This window comes from Miscanthus floridulus, chromosome 9 (genome assembly GCF_019320115.1).
Source record: "Miscanthus floridulus cultivar M001 chromosome 9, ASM1932011v1, whole genome shotgun sequence".
NCBI classification, from domain to species: Eukaryota; Viridiplantae; Streptophyta; class Magnoliopsida; order Poales; family Poaceae; genus Miscanthus; species Miscanthus floridulus.
This window is the reverse complement of record NC_089588.1, coordinates 27,235,982-27,244,745: the sequence shown is the minus strand read 5'-3', so window position 1 is coordinate 27,244,745 and position 8,764 is coordinate 27,235,982. Positions and strand designations below refer to the sequence as shown.

Genomic DNA, 8,764 nt, shown 5'->3' with positions numbered 1-8,764 from the left:
ACCTCCATTTTTAAGCTAGGTCCACCACTATGTACAAGTTTTTTTTATAACGCACGCATACTCACCCCTATGAACGCACGCACACAAACCATTGAAAGCCCAATGCTGTTAAATCCTGAAATATTCACTCTCACGGGGAGTCGAACCCGGTACTTGAGGTGCTACTGAGGCTGTTGTAGCCACTAGGCATTAGGCCCTTTCGCGCCACTGTACTGTACACAAGTAGGTACTATAATTCCAAAAAAAAGAAAAGAAAGAAATCAGAAACTGGCCTGACCAGCGTACACTGTTTGGGCTAAGAGGTTTAGATGGGCTGGACGATTTCCTACGAATTTTACTGGGCCAGCCAAAATGACACAGTTTTGTTCCATGCTTCAGCCCAACTAATCACTCCCTAAGTCCTAAACATATCAACCTAGGGCTAGGGCTCACCTCGTTGGAAGGCAGCCGCAAATCCGCCATTCGTGATCAAGCACCATTACCTGCTTCGTCACCGCAGGCATCCACCCAAACCTTGCCTAGCCAGAATGAATCTTGTGACACGACTTGCTCTGGGTGGCCTCCACGGATCCAGGCACCTCTTCACACGTGGTGGTTCCCTCGGCCTACGGCGGTCGATCCATCATCTCGTCCCATGTTTGGGCCAGCCAAGGGAGCCATCAGATGATTCTCCGACGGCCACCGCCGCCAAAGACCCAAGCTGGGTTCTGCTGAACTGCGGCAACTTCCGCAGGGTCGTCCGAGACGACCACTCCATGGCTGCCGTGACAGCAAAACCCTGGCAGAGTCCCGCACCTCCACGGGGCAGCACCATTTGCGCGTCTCGTTCCACCTTGCGGCGCCGCCAGATGACGCGGGTGCGGTGTCCGATGACGAGAACAACCTTGAACTTGCTGTCATCGCAGCCCACGGCGACTCCATCGTCTTGCGAAGGATGCCCAGGCGGCGGCGTACTTTGGTCGACGACCGCGTGGTGCCACATGTTGAACTTAGGATCTCTGGGAGCGTAGATCTAGCCGGGTACTTCATGTAAATAGGTAGCATGTCCTAGTACATGTTCTAGACAGAGATTAGAGGGAGGAGTGGAGGGACGTGTCGAACCTGACACCACAGAGGAGGATCCGCTCGCGTCCGTCATGGAGTCGGTGTCTACGCTAGGGCAGCGACGGTTGCGGAAGAGGACGGTGATGAGCAGTGGCGACCGGCGGTGAAGACCGGTGGCGGCGCAGTGTAGTCCGGCGTCGTGGGATCCCTTCGGTATAGATGCAGAGGTGGCGCGGCTGGTGGCTTCCCGTCACTGGCTGCGCCCCTCTAGATCGGATTAAGGTTTAGGGATTTCGGTGGGGAGCTCGGCTCAGGCGAACCTCGTGACTTGAGCTACCGGCCCCCACTTCTATTTATTACGCAGTGTGACAGGGGCCCTCCAGCCATAGTGGGTTGGGCGCCCCCGATAAGGGCGCGGATCAAAGGCCCAACTGGGCTGTTGGACCCAGTTTGGGATTGAGATCAATCTAACAATCTCCCCCTTGATCTCTTACCATCTTTCAATTTCATATCATTTACTTTTGTTCATTCCATTACAGATTAGCGTGTAGAGCATGTTTCATCATCACGGTCAATTGCCGATAGATTTAACAGCTACAGCACACCACTATGTTCTAAAATAGATACTTTACTTTGGGCCTTCTTTTGTCCAGAAATTATAGGCTTTCCCTTAAACCCATGCCGACTACATGTTCTCTGAACACGTTGGGTGGTAAGCCTTTTGTTAGCGGATCCGTGAGCATCTTTTCGATACTTATATGCTCAAGACTTATGACATGATCCTGGACTTTATCTTTCACAACATAATACTTTATGTCAATGTGTTTGGCAGCACCACTTGACTTATTGTTGTGAGCATATTGTACTGCCGGATTATTATCGCAGTATAACTTAAGTGGTCTATAGATGTCGTCAACCACCTTCAAACCGGGTATGAACTTCTTTAGCCAGTTCGCCTGCCATGTTGCCTCATAACACGCCACAAACTCGGCATACATTGTGGATGATGTAGTGATGGTTTGCTTTGAGCTTTTCCATAAAATAGCTCCCCCTGCGAGAGTGAATACATATCCAGACGTGGATTTTCTATCATCTCCCGCATAATCAGAATCTGAATATCCCACTATATGGAGTGAATCAGATCTTCTATACGTCATCATGAGGCATTTCGTTCCTTGCAAATAACGCAAGACTTTCTTTACTAATTTCCAGTGTTCTGTTCCAGGATTGCTCTGGAATCTGCCAAGTAACCCGATAACAAATGCCAAGTCAGGGCGCGTACATACTTGAGCATATTGCAAGCTTTCGATAGCTAAAGCATATGGAACCGCTTTCATTTGATCGATCTCATATTGATTCATGGGGCATTGAAAATCCCCATATATGTCGCCCTTGACTATAGGAGCAGGTAAGAGACTACATTTGTGCATACTGAATTTCTTTAAGATTCTTTCTATGTATGCCTTTTATGACAGTCCTAATACCCCTTCACTTCTATCTCGGTGAATCTCGATCCCTAGAACGAACGAGGCTTCACCAAGATCTTTCATATCAAATTTTTAGGACAAAAACTTCTTTGTCTCCAGTAGTAGACTGACATCACAACTAGCAAGTAAGATATCATCCACATACAGGACAAGGAAGATAAACTTCCCATTCTTAAACTTTGCATAGATACAATTGTCCTCTATATTTTCTTTAAACCCAAAATTCCTTATTGTCTAATCAAACTTCAAGTACCACTGTCTTGAAGCTTGTTTTAATCTATAAATGGATTTCTTTAGGCGGCATCACATCCGTTCTTTTCCTTCCATGACAAACCTTTTGGTTGTGCCATGTAAACATTTCCCTCCAAGTCTCCGTTGAGAAATGCCATCTTTACATCCATCTGATGTAATTCTAAATCATAATGTGCCACTAATGCCATTATGATTCTGAAGGAATCCTTACATGAGACTGGAGAAAAGGTCTCATTGTAATCAATCCCTTCTCTTTGCGTAAAGCCTTTTGCCACAAGTCGCGCTTTGTATCTCTCTATATTCCCTTGAGAGTCAAGTTTTGTTTTGTAGACCCATTTACAACCTACTGTTTTAGCTCCTTTAGGAATTATTTTCAAGTCCCAAACTTTATTGGCATTCATTGATTTTATTTCATCTTCCATGGCCTCAAACCACTTTGATGAATGATCACTTCTCATGGCTTCTTCAAATGAGGTGGGATCATCCTCCATTTGAAATTCCTCAGTGTTGTAAACTTCATAGTCAGCAGGAATAGCTGATTTTCTAACTCTTTGAGACCTTCTAGGGGCCTCGACATTTGGCACATCTTCTGTTTGAGACTGTTGTTGCTCCCCCTCATGTGTGGCAATAGATTCTACAGGATCCTGAAGAACAGGTTCCTCATCGTCATTCATTGTTGCCACAGGCGGAATAACAACAGGTACTGGCACTATAGTATCTTGCACTGTCGATGCAGCGATAGCAGGTAGTGAGAAAAATGGCTCATGAATTATCGGAGTGGGCGCATACACCCGCTTCTCTTCAACGTCAATTTCTCGAGCTACCATGCTCCCCCTCATCATTTCATCTTCTAGGAAGACAGCGTGTCTCATTTCCACAAACTTTGTATGTCTGTCTGGATAGTAGAAACGAAAACCTTTTGACTTTTTCTGGGTAGCCAATGAAATGGCAACTTTCTATTTTTGGATCTAGTTTCCCAATGTTTGGGTTAAATACTTTAGCCTCAGCAGGACTCCCCCACACACGTAAGTGGTTTAGTGAGGGTACTCTTCCTGTCCACAACTCATACGGTGTTTTGGGCACCGACTTACTTGGTACTCTATTGAGAATATGAATGGCGGTTTTTAACGCCTCCATCCACAGGTTCAACGGTAAGGTGGAGTAACTTATCATACTACGCACCATATCCATCAGGGTACGATTGCGTCTTTCAGCTACTCCATTCTGCTGAGGTTCGCCTGGTGTAGAATACTAGGCTACTATGCCATTCTCCTATAAGAACCTTACAAAAGGTCCAGAAACTTGGCCATATGAGGTATGCCGACCGTAGTACTCCCCCCCACGGTCGGACCTGACTATCTTAATCTTTAAATTGTGTTGGTTTTCAACTTCTGCCTTAAATATCTTAAATTTATCTAATGCTTCTGTTCTTTCTTTGATTGGATAAATATAGCCATAACGGGAGTAATCATCTATGAATGTTATGAACGAATCATAACCATCCACTCTTTATAGGAAACAGACCACAAATATTTGTGTGAATAATCTATAAAATTCCTACGCTTCGTTTGGCATCTTTCTTAATTTTCTTCACATACTTTCCTTTTATGCATTCTCTGCATTGTTCTAAATCTGAGAACTCTAGTGGAGGAAAAATATTATTCTTAACTAGTCTTTCTATTCCCCCCATCGAAATATGGCCTAAACGATAGTGCCATAATTTCGACAACGCATCATGAGCTCTCTTTCGTTTTCTGTTTACATCCGCAGACAAGGATACATTCTCATTATCGCACGCAATGTTCCCATCATCGCATACAACATTCACATCATCACGTAGTGATAACAAATAAAGCTCATTTTGCAAGATAGCAAGACCAACATATGCATTATTAAATGTTATCTTACATTTGCCATTTCTAAAATGGCAATCATATCCATCATTGTCCAAGCATGTAACACTAATCAAGTCCTCATCGAACGGAATCCCTGTAAGGAATTAGCAACATGAACAGTTGCACCTGAGTCAATCTACCAAGTAGATTTTGAATACTGTACATACAGGGATTCATTTATGAACGTAATAATATTCTCACCTTTCTTTGCCATGATCATCTTTAAGTAATCGGGACAATCTTTCTTATAATGTCCCGTCTTCTTACAATAGAGACACTGATCTTTCTCTACTGTGAACTTGTTCTGCTGAGGCTGATGCAGCATGGGACCCTTTCCCTTTAACTTTGAGAAGTTAGCATTAGTATTCTTTTTCTTATTGTCTTTCAAATAATTGATAGAGCCACCATTGGCAGCTTTCATTCTCTCCTCCTCTTGCACACACATGGCCATGAGCCTCTCCATGTCCCACTTCTCGGGCTGTATGTTGTAGTTGACAACAAAAGTGTCAAACTCTTTTGGCAAGGAAGCAAAAATCAGATGGATAAGGAACTCTTCCTTGAGAGCCAGATCCATTGGTTTTAGCTTGGATGCCAGATTGCTCATCCTTAGTATGTGCTCTCTTATTCTACCATTAGCTGAGTACCTCTCTGTCACCAGCTGCTTTATCAGCTGGGTAGCATATGTCTTTAAAGAGCCAGTGAATTGACTCTTTATTCTTTTGAGGTACTCGGTGACGGTGTCACACTCTGGGATTGAGCCCACAATTGCAGGCTCAATCGTGTTCTTTATCACAGCCAAACACTTCTTGTTGGCAGTGACCCACTTCCTATGCTCAAGGTCATAGGACATCTTTTGGGATGCAAAATCCCTCTCTTTGGTTGCCCAAGCGGCATCAGCCTCGTTTGTCTCCCTCATCGGTGCCACAGGCTCTGTGGGACATGGTGAGGTGACTACCCAGTCCACCTCAGCCAAGATGAAGGCCAGGTCAATCTTTTTCTTCCACTCCGTGTAGTTATCACCTTTGAGAGTGGGGATCTCTTTGATACAACCCATCAAGTTGTATCCGCCTGAAAACACAATTCATATAGAGTGAGAACAAATTTAATAATAACAATTGCATGCCTTAGTTCCAACGTTGGTCAAAATTAAAACATATAATTGTCCTCTACACTAATTCTATATCACCATTGAGCAGAAATAGAATTAATGCATGACAAAACTCATCATAATATTGTCATTAATCAATGTTGGTCAGAATAATAACAGTATTATAATAAGCTAAAAACATATCCTTTTTTTCAAAATTAAATTCTCTCATTGGTTCAAATTTAATAATGAAAATAACAACTTTAAATACGTAGCGGAAAAATAATCTCAATTTAGTGAATTTTACCCACAGAAAAATTCTCTTTTCTATTTTCTTTAAGCCATTTATCCATTTTCCAGGAAATAAAAATTTTACTGGAAAAAGAAAAACAAAAAATGACTCAAATCTTTACTGTTCCTTCAGCCCGAGCAAGAATTCGGCCCGGCCTGCCTCCCTTGCTCGCGTGCTGCCTGCACCCAGGCCGCAACCTAGGCCTGGGCCGGCAAAGTCACGCGGCCGCGTGCGCCCACCTGGGCCGGCCGGTGGTCCAGTCAATCTTGGCCGCTCGTCTGCATCGGACGGCTGCGTGCGCGCGTCGGTCGAACAAAAACACGACGACAGCGGCCCCCTGAAAACCCTAACCCCATTCTCTTCCTTCCTCTCTCTCTCTTCGCCGCACACTTGTCTCTCCTCAGCACAGCAGCACCGAGCAGCAGAGCAAAGAGCAAACGACAATGAGAGTGAGCAGAGAGCCCCGGTGCCATCGCCAGCCCCCTCGCCGGCGTGCGCTTCTTTGGCCAGAGCCCGGCGAGGAGCGCCCCCAGCTCAGCCTTCTTCTCCCCGCGCGCCGGCGAGGCAACAGCGCTGCACAGCAGCGAGGTAGACCTCCCTTTCCCCAACGTCGCCCTCATATTTGCTTCTCTATTTCTGTTCTCGGATTCAACCGATTGGGGATAGGGATCGAAAATTAGGGTTAGGGTTTTGGGATGGGCACTATTCTTCTTCCCCAGAGGGACTCTTTGGATTTTAGGGTTCGGCATCGCGTGCCGAGCCCTCCTTGTCTTCTTTCTTTCACCCAATTAGGGTTAGGATTACACCGAACCCTCTGTTCTTCTTAGATCCGAAGGGATCTAATTCGATTCTTTTCTTTTCTAGTCTGATTCTAGACCCTGCCGTGATCTACACCTAGCAAAATGACTCTGATACCATTGTTGAACTTATAGGATCTCTAGGAGCGTAGATCTAGCCATGTACTTCATGTAAATGGGTAGCATGTCCTAGTACATGTTCTAGACAGAGATTATAGGGAGGAGTGGAGGGATGTGTCGAACCTGACACCATAGAGGAGGATCCGCTCGTGTCCGCCATGGAGTCAGTGTCTGCGCTAGGGCAGCGACGGTTGGGGAAGAGGACGGTGATGAGCAGTGGCGATCGGCGGTGAAGACTGGTGGCGGCGTAGTGTAGTCCGACATCGTGGGAGCCCTTTGGTGTAGATGTAGAGGCGGCGCGGCTGGTGGTTTCCCGTCACTGGTTGTGCCCCTCTAGATCGGAGTAGGGTTTAGGGATTTTGGTGGGGAGCTCGGCTCAGACGAACCTCGTGACTTGAGCCGCCGGCCCCCACCTCTATTTATTGCGCAGTGTGACAGGGGGCCTCCAGCCATAATGGGCTAGGCGCCCCCAATCAGGGCGTGGATCAAAGGCCCAACTGGGCCATTGGGCCCAGTTTGGAATTGAGATCAATCTAACACCACCCACGTTTGATCATTTCGTGTACAGGGCAGGCACCGGCACGAGGCCGCTGTTGCTGACTCTAGTCCTACGACGAGGACACTGGCATCTTGCGACAAGGAGAGGACGACCTCCTAGTGGCTCAGCTTGACACCAGGCACCATGACGACCATCCGGACATGGCCAACCTCTGTGTTCTTCGTTTTGGGAGGAGCGAGTGGGAGCTCAAGCGTGCAGTGCCCATCCTTCATGAAGAAGGCGATGAGCAGATGGGGTCCCGACATGACCATCCCTGTGGGTGACAGGTTCCTATGCTGGGTTAGCTTTTATAAAGGCCTCATCCTGTGTAACATGGCAGAAGAGGCGAGACCCAAGCTACGACACGCACGTCTCCCTGTTTACTATGATCCAAGCTACTACACCAATGACCTGCCTCCCCTTAGTGATACGAAGGGCATGGGCGCTACTGGCCCGGGCTCTGTGAGGTTCGTCGCCATCGAGCCCCGCTGCCGCAGCGGATGCCTTGGGAGGAGCTCGTGCATGCGCTCCCGCTTTGCCTTCACAGTGACCATGTGGACACTGACCCTGACCATGGACGAGCCGATGGCTTGGGTGAAGGATGGTGTGTTCGATTGTGAGGAGCTCTGGGCGATGCTGGGGTACGAGGGCCTCCCTCGCGGGCACCTACAATCCCCCGTCGTGAGCTTGGACAACCCCAACGTTGTGTGCTTTAAAGTAACCAAGGCCCACGGGGACCACGACATATGGATGATCCAGGTCGACATGAGGAGGAAGGCGTTGCTGGTAGCCGTGCAGTGGACCTCCAACACATGGAGATCACACCTTCATTTACCAGCAAAACTTTAGTGCTTACTAGTACATCAAAAAGGAACCAGCAACAAGACATGTTTCAGTATAGGCACTGCTTACATTTTCTTTTGGAACTTATTAAGCTTACTATCACCGGTGGTTTAGGGCCTGTTTGAATCCGATAGTCTAAAATATAGTTGGCTAAAGTTTAAGTCCTTAACTTTAGCCAAATAAACTTTAGACCATGGGGCTGTTTGTTTATGGGCTAAACAATAAATCTAATCCAAATAAATTTTGAAGACCAAGGTCAGGATCAAACTTGTGAGCAATGCAAGTATAGCCTATAGTTTCCTTGTTACCCAACAACTTTAATCACTTTTATTCATATGCATGTGTCTAAATTTGGTATACCATAAGGACATGCCTAGATATACTTGATCTATATATCCTTGTTACCCAT

At 46.4% G+C, this 8,764-nt stretch overlaps 1 pseudogene; it reads left to right on the top strand.

Moving 5' to 3' along the window:
* Positions 1-527: 527 nt before the first annotated feature.
* Positions 528-8,361, top strand: LOC136484380 (uncharacterized; annotated as a pseudogene).
* The last annotated feature ends 403 nt before the right edge of the window (positions 8,362-8,764 follow it).